We start from the raw sequence: 19,538 nt of genomic DNA on the forward strand, positions 1-19,538 counted from the left end.
ATTTTGCTGGGAGACGGTGAGCCTTAAGCAGGGAGAAGGATGGGCTATTTAGGGGCTGGAGTGTTTAATGACTGAGGTTAGTGCACCATGACAATGATTAAGCACGATGATGGAGCCGCTGTACCCTCTGGATGTCTCGGATTTAATGGCCTCTTGGTTAAATCAGTCATTATCCTTGACTTTTGCTTGAGGATTGAGGCAGCTGAACTTTTATTTAAGGAAATGAGGATTTTAGGGTGGGACAGTCGTGTATGCCATGATCATCTAACCCAAAGAAGATGTACCAGTGGTGACTCATGTCAGAAGGTGAGAAGGTGGACTTGAGCAGTCTGGGTGAATGAGATGTTTCACCATCAGTCAATGATGGTGTACTGCAGTCTTCTGTATACCCCGTGCAGGTTATGAAATGAGAGTTGGTTGTTTGACAAGGCTGGATGAACAGAGCTGGGTTCAGTGTAGCTTTTCTGGAACTGTCCCTGTTGCATGTGATGTTAGAGGTGACATTGCACACGGGGCTGCCTGCTTGTGCTCAGCTTGTTACGGGCCAAATGACTGGGCGTAAGATGCTATTTGCTGTGGGATCATCAGAAATTAATGCGCAAGACAAAAATGAAAAATCATTCAAGACGGCTAGATGTTACTTTGTCTCCCTCTGTAAGTTTCACAGATCAAAAACCAAAACGAAAGAAGGTTGCTGGTTTTTCCCTCGTTAAAATAATTGTTGCTAGTTTTACAGCAAAAATTCTTGCTACGTTGTGGATGGTGTTATAATGACAGTACTTTAAAAAGGCTATATTAATTTAGGGAATAACTTGTGTGACTTTGAGCTAGTGTATAAAGTTGTCTTTGCTAGTTTTTTTCCTAAACTAGATGAAATTTTTTCTTTAAAAGATGTCCTGTAACTTAGCAGCCACAGCAGCCTCTGGCTGTTATTTCTCCTGTAAATCAATTTTGCATTTTAATAGTGCTGCTCTTTCAAAAATGGATTTGGTCATTGTTTTTGGTATTATTTGGTCTGGATTATTAGTTAAGACAAACTGATTTTAATAAATTTGATTAAAGAAAGCATCTTTAGTTATGGCATGCTCTTTATCTGGACTACTAGAAGGGGGAGATGTAGTGTCAAATCATCAGTAAACTGGGAAATGTTTAACTAAGAAGTTGGTATTTTCTTCAGATTCGCTGCAAAGTTAGATAGTGAAAGAAGCCTTGTGAGCTTCAAACCTCAGTGTGAGGGTTGTGGTTCCTGGTTTGTTTTTTTTACCCTTGGATTTGCACAGTTTGGTAAATATGCTGTAAGTATCTATTTAGCCAGGATTCTGGGAGCGTATTAAATGTACTAGGTGTCTTCTAGTAGTAGTATCAATTCTGCTTGATAAGGAATGCAATCAGCTGTTACAAGTGCTCATTAGGGAAAAATAATAGCTTCATTCCTGGTTCTGCTGTCTTAAGCTCTTCTGGTCTTGGCTAGGAATAAGCTCTTTTCTTGCTTTGTATTGTTTAATGTGTTAAAATCCTAGTGACATCAAAGCAGCAGGTACCTTTCATGTGCTTTTGCAAGTTGAGGTGTAGATCAACAAAATCACAAAGCTGTGTGAAGAGCTCCAGCTTGCTCTGCCAGATGTTCACTGGTGTTCTCTTGACCCAAACAGCTAACAGCTGGGAAATCCTTTTTCCCTTGTGTGGGTCACCACCTGAAATACATCAGCAGAGCTGATGGCAGCTTAGTGCTGCTCTTGTTGGTGCTGTGCTGCCTGAACCAGCATGGTGTTTGGTGTTTGTGGCAGCTGGCATTTCAGTCTAGAGCTAAACTTTATCTGTTCTATTGGCCCAGGTAAGAGGATTCTGTTGAACTGATTTAAAAATTTGTTCTTGGTATATTCATATATACCTGTTTTCAAGGATATTTTATTTTTTTATTGTGCATGTTTTCAATTATTACACGATGCTTGGTTTGGTTTTGTTTGTTTCCTTCCCCTTTTTCCCCAGGAAACAACCATTGCATAGTTGCATATCATCCATAGCTATTACACTGAATGTGACATGGTTTAGAGGCTGGTTGGGTCTGCATCTTGTGTTTGCAGATGCACAGTGACTGCCAGTTCTGGAACGAGGGTGCTTGCCACCAAACCAAGTGTTCTTGTGCACGTTCTGGATGGTACATAGAATGCAAATTAGTGAAGTTTACTTAGTGGGTAAAGCTTGTTTTACTTGTTTTAATACAGTAAAAACAAGAAAGGAAAATATAATTTGAACTACATATTTATTCTACTCCAGATGTGGACTTTTGTTGAAAAATTGCTTTTTCGACAGCTCTAGAAATTTTTGACAGAATGTGGTGGAAGATATTAGATACTGAAGTTGTCCATGCGATTCAAATAAAAAAATTGTAGATTGTTTAAAAATTATAACTGGTTTGGTTCAGAGAGATTGCTGAAATTAACATAAGTTATTTCATATATTCCAGAATCCCAGCACTTCCTTAGAAACCTGGATGACACTTTAGTTTTTATGGATTTATATCCAAAAAACTCTGTGTTTATGAAGAGCATTGGTAAGGCCACAAAGTCAAGTATTTGAAAACTGGGTGGGTGCTTTCCAAAGAAAATATCCTGGACTATATAAATAAAAATTAAACTACAGCATTGTAAATTATACTTATGAGCCCTTGTATCAGAAAGAGTAGAAGTGTTTTGGCTCAGATGCTTCAGATCTCACAGACACTTAGCAGAGGCAACTGTCAGCATAACGTATGAAAAATTAGGTGAAATTGAAAATAAGATTTTGGGATGGAAACGGCGGATAATACTGGGCAGTGCATCCCAGCTCTGTCTAGAGCTGAATACGATGACACAAAAGTAGTGACCTCCCAAGTACCTTTGTATTTTCCTGACTCAGATATGCAACCTTTGTGCTAATGAATTGTGTAACAGTTTTCCAGGCTCCTGGTCAATGAAAAAACAGAAAAACCCCCTGCAATCTGGCTCCTCTTTTAATATACCAATTATTGCTACTACCTACAGTACTTGCTGAGCATCCTAAGCCACCAAAACCAACAAAAAACTTGGAAACATACAAACTTCTTTTGGAGATTGCACAACCTAGCAGCCTGTGGAGGGTTAGGTCGAGTATTCTCCTAGGACTGTTTTCAGCAGTATTATCTGCAGTTTCTTTGATGCAGAAACCTGGGGTGGAAGAAACTGTGTATGAAATTAATACCAGGCACTCCCATGTTAAGTAAATACAGTAGTAGCCCTTCTGATTTAGTATTGCTGACATAATAAAGGAGTAACTAGTCAGATAATCTAATAATGATAACAGATATATCTTGTGGTAGTGCCCACAACAAGCCCATCATCCCATTAGAGATCTTCATTGCATATGAATAATTGTGCTAAAAATCCGGCTAAGGAGTAATTGTCTCTGTAATGTTCACAGTTAATCTGGACAATTTCAGGCTTTCAGTGGCAGCTGTCTTTAAACGGTTGTTTCACAAAAAGTATATGCAAAGGCAAAACATTACTGGTGTTTTGTTTTGTTTTTTTTCTTTTGACCCAGCTGTCAATTGGAAGCAGAAGATGTTCATGGTCTCTATCTTATTTACTAAACTACACCTCTTGTCTCTTAAGCCAGACTGTGTATTTTCACAGCAAAGTTGTGCAATTTTCTTAGTCCTGAAATTATTGATGTTGTGAAAGAATCTGTGGGCATGTGGGGTTTTTTTTGTTTTCCCCCATTCCCATAATACTGAGTACAAATTAGAATTCTTACTGATGTGCTGATTGTTATGGACTGTCTATCCAGAGCTGTTTGTCTTTGTGTAGCTGACTTGGCATTCAAAGGACACGTGCATGTTCTGTGTTAAATGGTTTAAGAACTGGAGTGACACAGTTGGAGAGCTTGGCAGATACCTCTGCCTGTGCATGATTTGGATCAAAAAACTCCATCTTCTAAGGCAAAGCGTCCAAAGTAGATTGCTCAGTCAATTTTCATAAATATTTTTATTACAAAGATTTAATCCTGAGCAGCTGAGGAAGAAAAATGAAGTTGTGATACACGCTTTAAAATGGTTCATACAATATTTTGCAAAGCAAACTATACCTGAAGCCAGCAAAGTCCTCTTTATATGTTTGGCTTGTTCCTTGTGAACCTGATCAAAATCATGGGTCTGGTATTGAGAAAGGGAAAAAAACAAAACAAAACATAGAAAAATTTGCAAGTACTTTGCAATTTGTGGGCTTTTAAAATAAATTAAAAAAAAAACAAAACTAGAAACCAAACCTCTCCCCCTCCTTTTTCTACTGTTTTGAATTTTTTTAAAAATAGTTTCACAGCATGCAAAGAGATTGAATACATCTGTGTAGCGCTAGCCTGAGTCTACTCAAAAAAAGGTTAATTTAAACAAACAAGCAAATCCAGGTAGCTTCTTAGTTAAAACATATCAAATAACATGAAACATGTGAATTTAAGACAGCTCAATTTAACTATATATGTTGATTAAGCTGTAAAACATCAGGAGGGTTTTTTATAGGTGCCTGGATAATTTGCCCCTAGATGGTGGAAGGGCAGTGTGGGTTCCCTTTTTACATCAGATGATTTCCTGTCAGCCAAGCACTTGGGGAAAAACTGAAATACTGCTTCCTTTTTAAATGGCTGTTGCATACACTTTACACTCTTTGTGGGTTTGCTCGAGCTTAGATGTTTTTAAACTGCAGTGTCCCTAATTTTACATACCCAAAGATGACAAGTGATTAGGACATAGATTTCTAAGGCTGTTTAGTTCTTCTCACACTCCATGCCATTCAAAATGGAAATCTCTGCTGTCTGTTCAGCAGGAAATACTCTTGCCATTCCCAACTTGAGTTTTTCAAGGTATGTCAGGGCTTCTAATCAAATTGAGTGACTTTTAATGTATTGCCAGGTGGAATCCTGTGTGCTTCAGAATATTTTATGTCCAAAAGCCTCCAGCTGCTTGGATCAAGCCATCTCTTCAGCAATGGACACAAAGTGAGCAGTGGAGATTAGCTGTGATGGGATGTCTTCTATGCCTGAAAAGTCTTGTTCAGCAAGGGCAGATAACATTTCAGTCCTATGCTTTGTGAAATGATTGTTAAGACTGTCAAATCTCTCCTCTGTTGGCAAATGCATACGACATTAACTTGGGCTGAAAGGGAGGGACAGGGACACGGACACAGGAGGCAGGAGCACTCAGCTCCTCAGGCAAAGCATGCTGGAGCCTGAGCTCACCCAGTGAGTCCGAACTTTGGCTGCTTGATCTTTTTCTGTATCTGGAAAAGCAGACTGCCTGGACCATGTGTATCTGCAGAGCAACATGCATATGGACAGCCCCCTTCTAGAGCCTCAGTTGCTGTATGGCACTTGTCTCTAAGCTTTGGTCTGTGAGCTATTTCACAACAACTCACAAGACAGAATGAAATACAGTAGTCTTACTGTCCCAATACTTGTATGAGGAGATCCTGCCTCTCCACAGGAAAAATTATTGGTTTCCTTGTTGAAAAGGGTTGAAATTCTCTCCTTTGGGAGGTGGGGGTGGGGATGTAGTACAGTTTTTTTTTTTTCTTAAATCAGATTTATTGCTTCCTTTGCTCTTAATATTGGCTATTGTGTTGCGTAAGGCTCTCCTGTATGGCAATGTTAACTAAAAAGAATTAGCTAATGGTGGGAGTAAGGATAACAATGCCATTTATAACCTGGGTTAGCCTTTAACAAGAAAAACAGCTTGATGTATACCATGTAACACTGTGTCTGGCTACTATCAAACATTCTGCAAATGTATAGTAACAGGTATTGTGTGCCGTAAGTTTATCTTCCTAGTAGAAACTGATGTTGTTGCTATTCCCAAGGGATAAGTTGAATTACACTGAGGCTGAGATAACAGAGCTCTGCTTATAGTATATATACAGGCAAGATGGTTCTTCACAGAGGGGTGACCTTTGCTGTATTTTGGTTTCAGATTTCACAGGGACCTATTTCAAAGTTTTTAGATTCAGTCCACACCCTGCTGGTAGTTAGCTATAAAACTCTCTTTGAAGAAAGTTTGTTTTTTGGTTTTTTTTTTTTTTTTGTTTGTTTGTTTGTTTGTTTGTTTTTTTTTGTTTTTTAAAAGAAAGTCTGCCCCTTATTTAGTTAGATAAAGATCATTTGTTTATTCCTATTGTAATATACACTACTGCCACTGTTACTTCTCAATATAACTGATAATTCAAAGATTAAAAACTACAACATTATGGTTACAATGTGCAAATGAATAGTGTAAGTAATTCTGGTTTTATGACTCTTGTTTATTAGTTAACTTGGAGAATGTGTACTAGCATACATTTGTGCTATTATGGTTGATGTGGCATAATGCAGTGTGCTCCCTCCAAGGTTATTCCACCCTCTCTCTAAACTTTTGCTGTGCTATGCTCTCTCTCCAATAGCAATTTAAAGAAACAAATTAAAACCCTGTAATCCTATTTAAGAACCCAGTCAAATAATAAGCCTGCATGCCAGTGTTCCAATAAATGCAATCACCCATTTAATACAGTCACTCCTCTCTAGGGCTCCGATTTCTATCTGATTAAAATATTTGGGTTGTATGTTAAAACCAAGCTAAAGGGGACATCCTGCCCTTTCCTCCTGGCCCATCCTCTCAGTGTAAGCCTCTGCAGCTCAGGGTGAATTACAGCAGAGTCCTTCCTCTCCCCTGCGTGCATTTAACTCTTTAATGAGTTGAATTATCCTCAGGGAGGGCTAGGTGAGCACAGTGTGCCAGGTATCGAAGGGAGCAGTGAGAACTGTAGGGAAGGGGGAGCAGGGTGATGGGGACACTGCCAGGGATAAGCCCCGGGGTGACTGCAGCTCCTGAGTCCTTTGGTGGGGTAGCCCCGCAGAGCCCTCCCTGCCTGGGAGAAAACATGAAAATGGAAGTGAAAAGTGTTTGTGAGCTCCTGCAAAGGAGACTTGTTAGTGGGAAAGTAAGAATGAAACAGCCGTTTCTTTTAGGCTTTGAGACAGGATGTGGCAGCCACCAGGTTATGAGGTTCCTCCTACGCTCCCAGAGCTCTCCAAACCTGAGGAGAAGCAGTCATGTTCAAAGGGAGGCTCTTTGGGATAAATGCAATATTTTGGGGAAACTACACAGACTTGTAAATTGTGTTAGTTATAATAACCTTAGTGTGCTGGGCTGAGCTACTCTGTGACTGACATGGCACACACTCATGAAGCTGCCAGTGGGTGACAGTCCTGGGTGATGTGGAGGTACTGGGTGCTTGGGGTTGTTCCATGGAACACCCTTCCCTTGTCTCCAGAGGTTGCAGTATACATGCACAGTACAAAATTCACAAAAAAAATTTTCTGTTGTAAAATAAAAAGGTTTTAACTACTCAACAGTGTGTAGCATTAAATTTTTTTTACTTGTTTTGTTTTATTTGGTTGTTATGTATATGTATAAGAAATTGAGGTTAAATATTGCCACAGGAAACCTCATGGTGTCAGGTAGACCATGGTATCTAGATGTACAGGAGTGTATAGAAAAAAAATATTTGGTGAGAGGAAAGTGTGAGGTTCTGGTAATGAACTTACCTTTATGTTTAGAAGACAGCTGCATATATAAAGAAATAAGAATTACACTGAGGAATATGCATGCAAATAAGTTATTCAGCGTAGCTCTGCCTGTCTTCGAAAATGCTGTGTAACTACAACTTGCAGTCTCTTTGAAAATGGTATTGTTCTCTTCTACTTCCATCCAGGTTCTCATCAGTTAAATGATGTGTAAGCAAATATAGTGTTGCTACCAACAAATTAGGTGGAAAAATTGTTTTAGACATGTAATGCTGACTTTCCAAAATCAGAAAACTGTTTGCTGTTTAAGTTGACTGAAACTATTCCAGTTAGTTTCTGTGCAGGTGGTGAATGATACAAATTCAGAGTGAGAACAGCTGTCCTGCAGCTTGCAGTTTATTGTCTTCATGCTGGGTCTCCCTAGCTTTTTCCTGGACCTCTTTTTCCCCCCTTTTTTTTCTCTTTTCCTAAGATGCGTTGTCTCCAAAAGTTTGTATTTTCATTGTTTGATGTGATATGTAGCTCCTTAAGGAGCCTTATCAAAGTAATGCTGGCTCAGTCAGAGTAAAGATGCTTTAGTTAAATAGACTGTGGCTGTGTTATAAATAACAGCTCTGCCTCTGCCAGCCCATTGGGCGACCTGATACTGACTTCAACAGAAAGCTGCTGAAAATTACTTTGCCTGTTGTGTGTATTGCCCCTGGTGTGAACTTGTTTTCTCTTGCTAGCAAGAGAGCCTCTGAGTTTTACATGTGGTAAGCCAAATGGCTTCAGAGGGAGCTTGCTGTGCTGGGCACCTTGTAAATGCACGAGTAGGAGTAGCAGTTCTTCTGCCTCTTGCTCACATTGTCAGAACAGTGATGTCTGGGCTTGGGTGTGAACACCACCTCATCTAAGCTCAGTATTTTTGTATTTCTGAAGGAAAAATACAGTGTGTTTACTCCACCAGCCCAGTGTCTTTGTATAACTGCCATGCTTGCTTACGTGTAGGCTGTTGTTTCCTTGTAACAGTAAAGCACATGGAGGAGCTCGTTAGTAATTCCTGTGCAATTATTTCATCTCACCCCAGCCCTGGTTTGCCTCTGACTTCTGCTGCCTTTCTCAAGGCTCAGTGCAAGCACTGGTATGCTTGAACAGTCCTGTTTAATGAGAAATAGGCCATATGCAGAAAAAAAAAAGGTAAAAGCTTTTGAAAATACTATGTGTATCTGATGTTTATTCTGTTTCTTACAGTTCTTGTTCTGTGTGTTTTTTCTGTCCTTTATTTCTTCATGGCAAGGAAGACAGTATTACATTCTTGTACCAAAAAGAAAAGTATTAAGCTTACTAATAAAAAGAAGATTTATTATCAAATGTAGTTTTTCATTTTATCCACTGGAATTTTTTTTTAAACTCTAACCATGCCCAGATTACTGGCTTCATTCATATAGTTGTTGTATCAAGTTTGGATGCTTTCTTTGTTAAATTATAGCTCCTGAGGACTTTCTGTTACAGAAGATTCTCCAGTCAGGGGAAATGAGGGTGTAATAAAGAGGATCCAAGGGCTGGACATAATGATTCCATATAACTGAGACAAACAGTGCCAGGTTTGGCTGATTGTGGGTTTTCCATAACTACTTTTTTTTTTTTTTTTTTAAATTGACATTTCATTTTGCTTTAAGCAGAGTTTGAAACTGAGGCAGCTTTAGTGCCTAGAAGAATTGAACAACCGATAGCAGATGATCTGGGCGATACTTGCAATCGCAGTGTCCTATCTTGATACATTTATTCAGAATTCTGGCTTATTCAGGAAGTTCTCCTTGATTCAAATAGAGCAGTAAATTTAACAGGAGGCATCCAGATTTGCTGAAAGGACTATGTGTGAAGCCAGTACAATAGAGCTGGCTGTGCCTTCAGCTTTTGCTCAGCAAGTTGCAGTGCTGTTTCCTGGCACAGTGAGTACCTGACCTTCTTGCTGTTGCCTCTGAGTTGCTACAGCTGTCTGCTAGCTGTTGATGGTATATTTCACTTTATACTACAGTTATAAAATATTATTAATTGTAATGTGCTAGAGTGGGATATAATCATCAAAGCATACTTCAGGATGAAAGCAAATTTGCTGAGCGGTTCTATAAATAAATGACTGTGCTTCTCAGCCAGAAACACACTGTGAAGCAAGAAGGCAGAGTGGTTTTCTCACTGGTGCTCAGCACTGCTAGAAGAGGAATGAAGCTGAATCCATTTCTCACTGCCTCTGCCACGCAAGAACATTTGTCTTTCAGGGTTAGAGAGTGTGCAGTATTGTAGTTCACTGCAGATACTTCTCAACAAGAGTAGAGGAGGGGGAAAATCAGTACTAGCTTTGATATTTACAAACTAATAAGAACAACAGTGAAGCTGCTGAAGTCAAATCTGTAGCCATCTTTTTAAGGTCCTTTTTGTTCTTTTATGTTTTTATGGTTTATTTTTCACTTTATATTCGCAGTAACTTTTGTGGTTTTGTGCATCGGTGAGATTGGGTGCAACAACTGAATCTTACCCAATACACAGAAATTATTCCTCTCCCCATCTTCTTCTGTGCACACTCTTCAACATACCTTATCCACTTCTTTACTCATAGAAATCCAGGAGACTTTCCTAATGCTCTTTCTCTTATTCAGGCTCAACTATACAGGGGTAACTACTTTTCTATTTGCTACCTATATTAGAAGCTGCTTTCTCTCTGGTAAAAATGAAAACCCTTAGAGCAGCTAACCTCATGTCACTTTGGAAGATGAAAACAGGTTCCATCATAGAGCAAAAAAACCTCTATGTGAATTGAGATTAGCACTCGCAATACAGTAGCTCTGTGCATTATGGTTAAATTTTATGAACAAAGCATTTTTAGTTTTTTGGGTTTTTTTCCTATAATAATATACACTAGGTACAACAGGATTCTGCTTGATGAAAAAAGAAAGCTGGCACAAGGGGTAAAACTAGATATTGCCCCAAGGATATACTTTTGTAAATATTTCTCTGGGTTACAGCTATAGATATTACGTAAGGAAGAAAAAAAATTTGCCCTGAAGTGCTAAATTAAAACATTTGTAAAAGTAGGATTTGTCTGTCTAGAAATTTATTGCAAAGTCCACTTCTAACCAGGGGCGACATGAGTATGTATGTGTTGTAAAATCACAGTCATCTGCAGGAGCCTGTGATTTTTGACGGTTGCAGAGTTGTGTAACTTGGTGTGGAAAACATAAAAGCTGTTATTTTCAAATTATTTATTTATCCTGCAGTTGTGTGAAATTAGGTTTCCTGAGTAGTTTGAGTGTCAGTATTTAGCATAAGAGGATCTGATCTTATAGTTGTTTGTTCTTTGTGGTAAACTGAAGTAGCCAACTCCTGGCCAAAAGTGTGCAATTATACAGCTTTCTAATTTATTAATTTATTAAGGGTTCTCTCTTTAGTGTATTTGATAGGTTGGGGGGGAAGGTTATAAAACAGTAGATATGTATTGATTGTGAGACGCAGTGATTTCTTTGTAGCATCTCATGGGGAGGGAGTTTGTGCTGTACTCTGATCCACAGCTACTAAGACTCTCTTGAGCCACAGCTCTCTCTCCGGGAGGACAAACGTAACTGGGGCTTGGCTGGCTAACTAAGGTGCCCTGGTAGAGTTTGAATAGCACGCTTAGGTTATTATGCCTGCATACAAATTCTTTATACACTGAGGCCTGGATCTGTGGGTCCTCTTGGCTCCATTCAGGTAACACCCAGATAACAGTTCTCTGTTTAGTTTTCAGCTTCTTATGGAGATTGCTGTCGTATTTAAATACCCTGTCTGAATATTGTGACATTGTTGTGGTGTGAATTGTTGTTTTCTTGGGTTTCTTTTTTTTTTTTTTCCTTGGGTTTGGATATTTTTGTTGTTTTGAGTTTTTTTTCCTTTTATATAAAACTTTTTAATACAAGCTTTGTAGATGCATCAGTATGTTATCTTTCCTTAAGATATTTTTATCTCATGCTGATACAACAGATACTGGTGTTACCCTCTTCTAGGGACAGTGAAACCCTTGGTGTGAATTAGCTGGCACATAGTAAATAAATGAACGTTTTGCCAGTGATTTATTAACACATCCAGAAACCACCTTTATGTTTTGGGTTCTCAAGAAGTTCAATTTGTTTGTCTTCCTTCTTAAGAAAATAAACACATGCACACACATCCTCATTTGTTTCTATCCATAGATAGGCTTCAGAGTCAGTCAAATCAAAATATTATCAAACTGGGCTTTCTATTATTTTTGAAGAAGCCACTTTGCTAGCAAGCTTTTTGTTATAAATAGTTGGTCAGTGCAGCTTCCTAGCAGGGCTTTGCAATTTAAGCGAGGCTGTAGCAGTTGAAGCTTAGAAGTAATTTTGAGGCACCTGATAGATGGTCTGTGTGTGGGCAGAGCTGGTCCCCTGCATCACCCACCCTGACTGAAGGAGCTGGGACTGCTTGGGGGAGAGGGGCACTCCAGCAGCCTCTCTCTCTGAAATAACCTTTTCCTCGTGGAGCAGAAACAAGTGCTCTGTTCATCTCTGTGCTCTATCTGCCTTATTTATCCATCATCAAGGTTCCTCTGAACAAGCTATTTATTAGGTCTAACCACACTTGAAATCAATCTAATACCACAACTAAAAGCACTGCTGGTACAACTGTATAATTCTTTTTAATTCTGTTGAAAATTATCTTGAATTCAGATGTTATGGATGTTTAAAGTACTTGTTAAAGGTCACTTGGGCCATTCTAAATAGCTGTGAAAAAAATCTAGTAGACCAATCTTCCTGCCTTCAGAAACAAATACAGTTACACAACTGTTGATAAGAAATGGGCTGGTTGTGAAGAACATTTTGAATTGAAGTGCTGGTCACTTAATCTGACACTGTGTTTCTTATGCAAAAGTAGGACTTCTCTCTGCTTTTTTTTTTTTATTCTTCAACTTTTTCATATGACCTTTTTAATAACTTGCTTGGAAAAGATAATCTAGATTAATCAAATACCTGAGCTTTACCATGGCTACCTCACATGTAGCCATGTCCTCTGAAATAATTATTTAGTAATTTTTCAAAGGTCCAATAAAAAGATAATTTGGGGGAGTTGCTTTCTTTTCATCTGTTGATTTTAAGTGATTTAATTGATAGTTAACTAACCTAGCTTCAAGTACTTTAATTACTTCAATTAATACATTGCCAAGGCAATAATCTCAGTAACCATGAACCATTTTCAGTTTTACTAGTTAAATTTTATATGAGTGTGAATGTAGGGTGAGAGTAAAATGATTGTATGTAGAGAGAATTTTTCTGAAGCATTGGATTCTCTATTTTTACAAAAATGAACTTGTCTGATCTAGTTCAGGAATGTGCTTTTTAAGAGGATTGCTCCTAAATAAATCAATACCTGGTTATCAAATATGGTGAAAATAATCTGGGTTGGGATGAAGCAGTCAATCTGTGCTGTGTCTATCCTTTTTTTTAAGAGCTTGAATTTGAATAAAACTTTCTTGAGTTAACTTGGTGCAGGCTTTTATAAATCAGTAGGCATGAAAGAACCACTTCCTTTCTCAGACTTTACTAGTTTTGACTTTAATTTTATTTCTGTTCATATTATTGACTGATTGGAGCTTTATGAGAATTAAACTACCTTCTATGTATTAAGCAGTGCTTGAGCACAGCAGTTAAATCTTTACCATATATTTGAGTTACCTTACTGAAAGTTCTATAAAGTGCTAAGAGACTTGAAAGATTCTGTGATCAAAAACTTGGTATGCACTAGTTGATTGATATATTTATTTTTTTCTCAAAACACTAAAAAATATTGACTAAAATGTCTTGAGTATCTCCAGGCCTGCAAGCAGAGTTGTAATAACGATTTTTGTACTTTGAAAATCAAATTACAAGTCAGGTTCAGTCCTAGGTAAGCACTGTTTGTAGTAAAGAAGCTCAGTCTAAGCTTAGTTCTAACCTGCAATGTTGCCTCCTCACAGCTGACATAGCAATGAGCTGCTACTAAGCTGTGTTTCCTCAGTAACATCTTCAGCTTTCCTTTGATAAGGGAATGCTTGAATATTTTTTTTTTGTGGTATGTGTGAAAGGAGAGGGTGTGTAACTTTTTTAGCTCTGTGATACATTTTTTGATGGTTAAGAGACAGAGAAAACACAGCAAACGAGTGAATTGGTTACATGTAGAGAGAATTTTTCCTTAAACATCAGGTTCAAGATGTAGGCCACATCTGTAATCATGTTTTTAGAAATGAGTCCATATTAAATTGATTCTCTGCCAACAGCATCTGGTTGCACTTTATGTATGTATTTTCTTTCATAAAGAAAGCAAACCATGTGACATGACCCCAGTCAGATAAAAATGATTGTTTATAATACTTTGTTTATTTATATAGCACCACAAGATGAAATACGACTTCATCTGTAAAACCTCGCAGCAGATTACAAAGGTGAGCAGATGACATCTGCATTTCCAGATGGCCAGCTTGGGATACTATGCAGTGTTTAATAAGCCCTGCTTAACAGGATATAAAATTAGTAGCTGGATTGTTAATGGAATGGGGGCTGTGGTTCCAGATGCCTGCGTGTGCAGTGGCCTCCGTCCCGTAGTGGCCCCGCAGTGCCTGTGGTGGTCCTGAAGCATTGCATGGGAGCAGAAAGCTTCACAGACATGGTGCCTTTTAGGGTTGCTAGCAGACCCCTAGTACTGCTCACTGCTAGGAGTAAAATTGGGCAGCAATGGTTTGCTTTTAGTGACATAGAAATGAAATAGTTGAGCACAGATTGCTCAGTTTAATTGCAGCAGGTTGGGCTTCATCACACTATTAGAAGCAGCTTCTTCACTTAGAAGATGAGCAGTCTGTGGGGTTTGTGAAGAGGTCCAGCTTAGATTCTTCAACCTTTGGGTTTCACTTGGGAAACAGCCAGAAGATAAGAATTGGAAATACCTCGCAAACATCAGAGACATGACTTCCTGTAACAAAAAAAGGTATTGGACTGTCATGCCCTCGCAGGGAGCTGCAAGGGAGCTGCACACTGGGGTTTCTGCTGTTGTAATCCAAAACAACAGAGCTCTTCAGCACATACCAACCAAGGTATTTAAGGGTGTCAGCCATGTCTTTCCCACATCAAAGTTGGGCCACCTGCTTTCCACCAGCTGAGGAAAAAGCTGTAGATGAAGCAGTGTTTAACTGAGGATGCGTGACACTGTCCTCCTGATTTTGACATATTAAGAAGGAGCAGTTTCTATGTAGGCCAGCAGAGAGTTATTTCAGAAATAGATTCCCATGTCAAAAACTTGATGGGAGCTTCTATGTCCTGCAAGAGCTTGTGTGCCAGTGATGGACATGCTGGGGAGGAAGCAACTATCACCTACTCCAGGGTTTACTTCTTCCCTTGACAGGCTCTGATCAAGTATGTACAGGGAAAGGACATTTTGACAATTTTTAACTAGATAAAATGTCTGTGTGGTTAGCAGCCTCATCTGAAATCCAGAGTGTTCTTAATTTTTGATTTTTTAATTGATTCTTTCTACATAAGAATTGTTTAGAATAGGCAGTACTCAACAAGTAATACTTTGAGTCTGTTTCAACAGATTAGCTTGTCTGTTATAGCATATTTTTTTTATGCTGTCATGAGAATGAGAGTAGTTTAGAAGAGATTTTTGTTGCAATACCAAAACAAAACAGGAATTTAAGTACTGTGGCTATTAGACCCTTTAAAATTAGGCATCCTAATTATCAGAGCTACACACAACATAATTACTTAATGTAATTAACAGAATACGTGTTACCTTTTACTAGGCTAAAAGGTTTTTTAGCCAAGTACAGGCTTTTGCTCTGCATGATGACCCCTTAAAAGCCTTTGGAACTCTCTCCATCTGGAAGCTTGGCACTGCTCTGCAGATGTGGCTGGTGGCTGGAGAGCTGCTCTGTACCAGCAGCTTTATTAATTCCTGATGTTCATATTGATCTGTGGGTTCACAGAGAAGGGAAGAGTCTCATGTGGAAGTGGCATCGTGTGCAAGTGCCTGTTGGCCTCTCCCTGTTAGATTGGGAATGTATTTTTTAGGTCTGATATTAAGTCTTAGCAGCTCTTGTTATTTGTACATGCGCACATTTTACTGTTTCTTGGCTTTGTGTTCTGCTCTTGATGATTCATAGAGCATCAAAATGCACAGAGATCTTGTTCTCAGCACTTGGGAAGACCTCTCCAGATAACTGGGAATGCTGCTTGTTCACAGGAAGCAAGTGGGTGTCCTGGAGGAGCATTCAGTTTTCCTGAAAGTGCTCATGATTACTGAGGAACTGCTTTGCAGCTCTCTTCTCAGAAATGGGTTTTTAACTTCTTCCAAATATTATTTAATAATTAAAATATTGAGGTTGGGAGGAAGTACACTTTCCTCTAGTAAAGCTACTCAGTGCTGAAGAAGCAATGGAAAATTTGTGCTGATGGAATGGAGTCTGATTTCTCCTGGAATATGATTGGTCTCTGCAAAAAGCAAGATTTAGTAAATTGGGATTAGTATACCAATAAACTGGAATGATGAGTGACAGATTGTTCTCTTAATCTAGGGAGATTTATAGTTTGTGTGAGTATGGCAAGTCTTTGTGGGCTATCCATTAATGTAGTGTTATCAAACTACTAAATTGATTTTTTTAAAATGCATATCAAATTTATGATGGAAATGGTTTGAGTTTATACTTAACTGTATGAGAAGAAGTTGGCATGTTGGAGATGTAGATCACGGGCTGTTGCAGATGGCATTCTGAAGACACTCAGTGGAGGATGCAAGTGGGCTATGAATTTCCCTCTTCTGCCACTCTCTGGAACAAATAAACTTGATAATTACTGGAACAAAGGTGCTGCACTGATGCACACTCCTGACCTCATCCCAAGAAACATACAGCACTAGCCAACTTCTGATATAATTTGGGGAAAACATTTATTTAAATACTTACTGAAAACAGATGTCTGGGAGGTTTTTGTGGGTATGTTAAACTTTTTAATTAAAAAATAATATCCTGAACTGTAATTGTAATAGCTGATTGTTTATACCTACCAGTCCCTTGTCTCTGAGGCTTTGCTTTGATAATTTCTCCAAGGGAAGCACTTGCTGGTCAGAAAAATGGATTCAGATTGAGACCACCCAATAGTCACTGAGCAGCAGTCATGGCAATATGTATGTTTTCATTTAGTGTAAACATTTTGAACTTAATGACTTCCTGTTTCTAAGGATGAGAATAATCTTGCTTAAAAAAGGAGGAGGGGGAGTAGTAAAACAGGAAACTTGAGGATCTGACAGCTCTTTACTAGGAAACCTACTGGTTGATGCAAACTTAGGAGAAAGTTCATGAGGTGTTATGATATTATGTCTTGGAATTCTTAAGGTGTTTGTCAGGCAGTTCCAGGTACTTTCAAAGAAGTACCCAAACTTGTGTACTTTGAACAGAAGTGGATCAAGCAAGGAGGGCTTGTTGAATGGAGCAGCAAATGAGGGAGGAGTAGATGGCTGGGAAGGCAGTGAGGGGAGAATGAGGATGATGTGTTTAGTGTCTTGACTTAATAAAATGTTGCACTGAATGGGGTTTCTGTTTAAGTAGGTAACACACCTCTGTTCTCATTTCCAAACCCAATCTGAATAGGCAAATATTACTATAAAAGTAAAAAGAAAAGCTTAGCTAAAACATCAAGATTGGACTTGAATCATGAAAGCATCCAACAGCTGGACTCAAGTTGAAGATGTCAATTTTATTCTCCTTTTGTTCTCTTTTGTGACTGAATTTGATGTACAAGTTCTCAACATGGCACTGTTTTAGAAGCAGCATATGAAAGTGGCTGTTTTATTGAGTTTAGCAGTTTTAGCAAGTGGTTGCAAAAATCAATAAAGACTTACGGAAATTGACTGAGGTGCAAATACTCAGGAAATGTTACAATTCTGTAGTATGGTTTTATTTTAGGCTGGAACTTTGATTCATTCTGCTTGCTTCTGATGCATCTCATGCAGTCTCACATTGCCACTTTATGAAGCATTCTGTTTGATTAGTGCATCTCTTTTTCCCCTTTTTAAAGTAATTTTTGTTGAAGAGATCAAAGCATGTAAAATAAATGCCCTTTGCCAAAGCTGAGAACCTTTAGAAAGGTAGCAATGTAGAGATGAGGAATGGGATAAGGTTTGGTTTAACTTTGCAAGAGCTCGGAGGGGGGAATCAAACTGAGTGAGGTCTCATCCTTTCTTTCTTGAGGAAGGAGCATATAAAATGAAATAACATTGTTTTTGCACAGCAATAATTTCCATTTGAACTGCTCTAACTGGACACTTGAGTATAATTTCAACTTAAGGTTTTGAAGGAGGAAAAGCAATCCCCTTCCAAAAGGAGGATTGCTAGAAGTGTGCTGGAAAAGCCTGTGGGGAATGAGTCAGTTTAAGTTACAAATAATGTTCTGTCTCAACTGAAAACAAAACCAAAAAAACCCACCCCAAATTACAAAACCAAAAAAAACCCAACAAAACCTCAACTTGACTTCTGAAGAGGAAAGAAAGTTTATCTGGTTGTGTTCTTAAACCCTGGTAACTTTTATTTTTGAGAATGCTTAACCTGTGTTAAAGTACAATGTTCTTACTGATTTGGGATAAAATCTGTATTGTGAAATTAAATCTCTTCCCCAGTCAAAATTTAAAAAATTGCTTTTGGTGGTGACATAAATTAAACTAATTGAGCAATCTTCAGAAGCTTTCCATGGTCCAGGCAGTAAACTAAGATGGGATTTGTCTTCTGGATGTAAGTAAATTTGAGTATTCTTTGTATCTTCTGCAAACTGACTGTAACACTTACATACAGTACGTTTTAACGGTCCTCTGGGTTTTTTCTTTTCTTCTTTGGAATCACTATGGTGAGTGACAAACAACGATTGCATGAGTAAACTTTGTTCTAGTAGCTATTACAGCAAGATCTGACAGGATCTGTCTTCTGTCTCAAGTGTGGTGATCCAAGCAGGCAAAACTGTGCAGCAGTAATACTTTCATTGGACTGACCCCTAAATCTCTTCCAGAAGAGAAGATTGTTTCAGAAGTTGTGCATGTATTTTTCTGAATTTTTATTTTTCTGTAATTTCCTCATGCTTTAATATAATCACAACATGAAATTTAGTATCTTGTGTTTTACCTGCAAGAGGAAAAAGGCCTCAGAAAGCAATGCCCAGAGGGAGAAGCAGAAACTGCTGTGCTGCAGAGCACGCAGACATTCTTGTTGCAATTATACTTGAAATAGGTTTTGTCACTGGGCTGCCACTGGAATTTTTTGTTCTTTTCCAACTGATAGCCTAAATTTCTGTCTCATTCAGAGCTTCATCTCCCCTTAAAAACATTTGTCTTGAAATGTATCATAAAACATTGGGCTTTATAGCATGGGCAGCAGTTCAAGGAATTTCTCTAGTAGCAGGCATGAAGAGGATCCTGGCAGTGGTTCCTGCAGCCTGGCATGTTTGACCTGGGCATTCTCAACTACTGACTGTTCAGTTTTAGCTCTTCCTTTCATATGTCTCAATTTTTTCATGGTTTGCTTGCTGTGTAAGACAGACATAGTTTGAATTGAAGAAAATCCTCCTTGGTGAACATGTCTGAGTGCATGTTAGGGACTCTCTTCCATGGCAGCCATTAGGAAGCTGGACTCTTCCTCTCTCCAAAGTGGTTAGTGCCCTTTGTCATCAGAAATTTTTGAGTACTGCCTTCCTGTATGGACATTTTGAATACAAACCCAATAATATTTTGCTTAAATGGTAATAATGTGATAAACAGAGTAAGTTATTTCCAGTGTTTTTAGCAAAACTATGTTCTGTTATGGTTATCCATCTCTTGCAATATCTTACAGGGGACATTTTGTAAGAAAAGGCTTTGAAACTCAAAGAAGAAAATTGAAAAAAAAAAAAGTACACCCGCCTCATTGAAAACAGAATGGTATCTTAAGCATATTT

General features: G+C 38.5%; 1 protein-coding gene across 7 annotated transcripts in view; it reads left to right on the forward strand.

Annotated features, from left to right (window-relative positions):
• The window catches only part of ADD3 (adducin 3), a 98,546-nt gene that overhangs the window by 2,587 nt on the left and 76,421 nt on the right, over positions 1-19,538 (forward strand). The window contains exon 1 of one of the 7 annotated variants that reach the window (XM_030452982.1): positions 13,993-14,014. The exons of the other annotated variants lie outside the window; for them this stretch is intronic. The gene's annotated coding sequence lies outside the window, so the exon portion shown is untranslated. Of the gene's footprint in view, positions 1-13,992; positions 14,015-19,538 lie in introns of those variants that run through there. 7 annotated transcript variants of the gene reach the window in all.

This window comes from Calypte anna, chromosome 6 (assembly GCF_003957555.1).
Source record: "Calypte anna isolate BGI_N300 chromosome 6, bCalAnn1_v1.p, whole genome shotgun sequence".
In the NCBI taxonomy this organism is placed as follows: domain Eukaryota; kingdom Metazoa; phylum Chordata; class Aves; order Apodiformes; family Trochilidae; genus Calypte; species Calypte anna.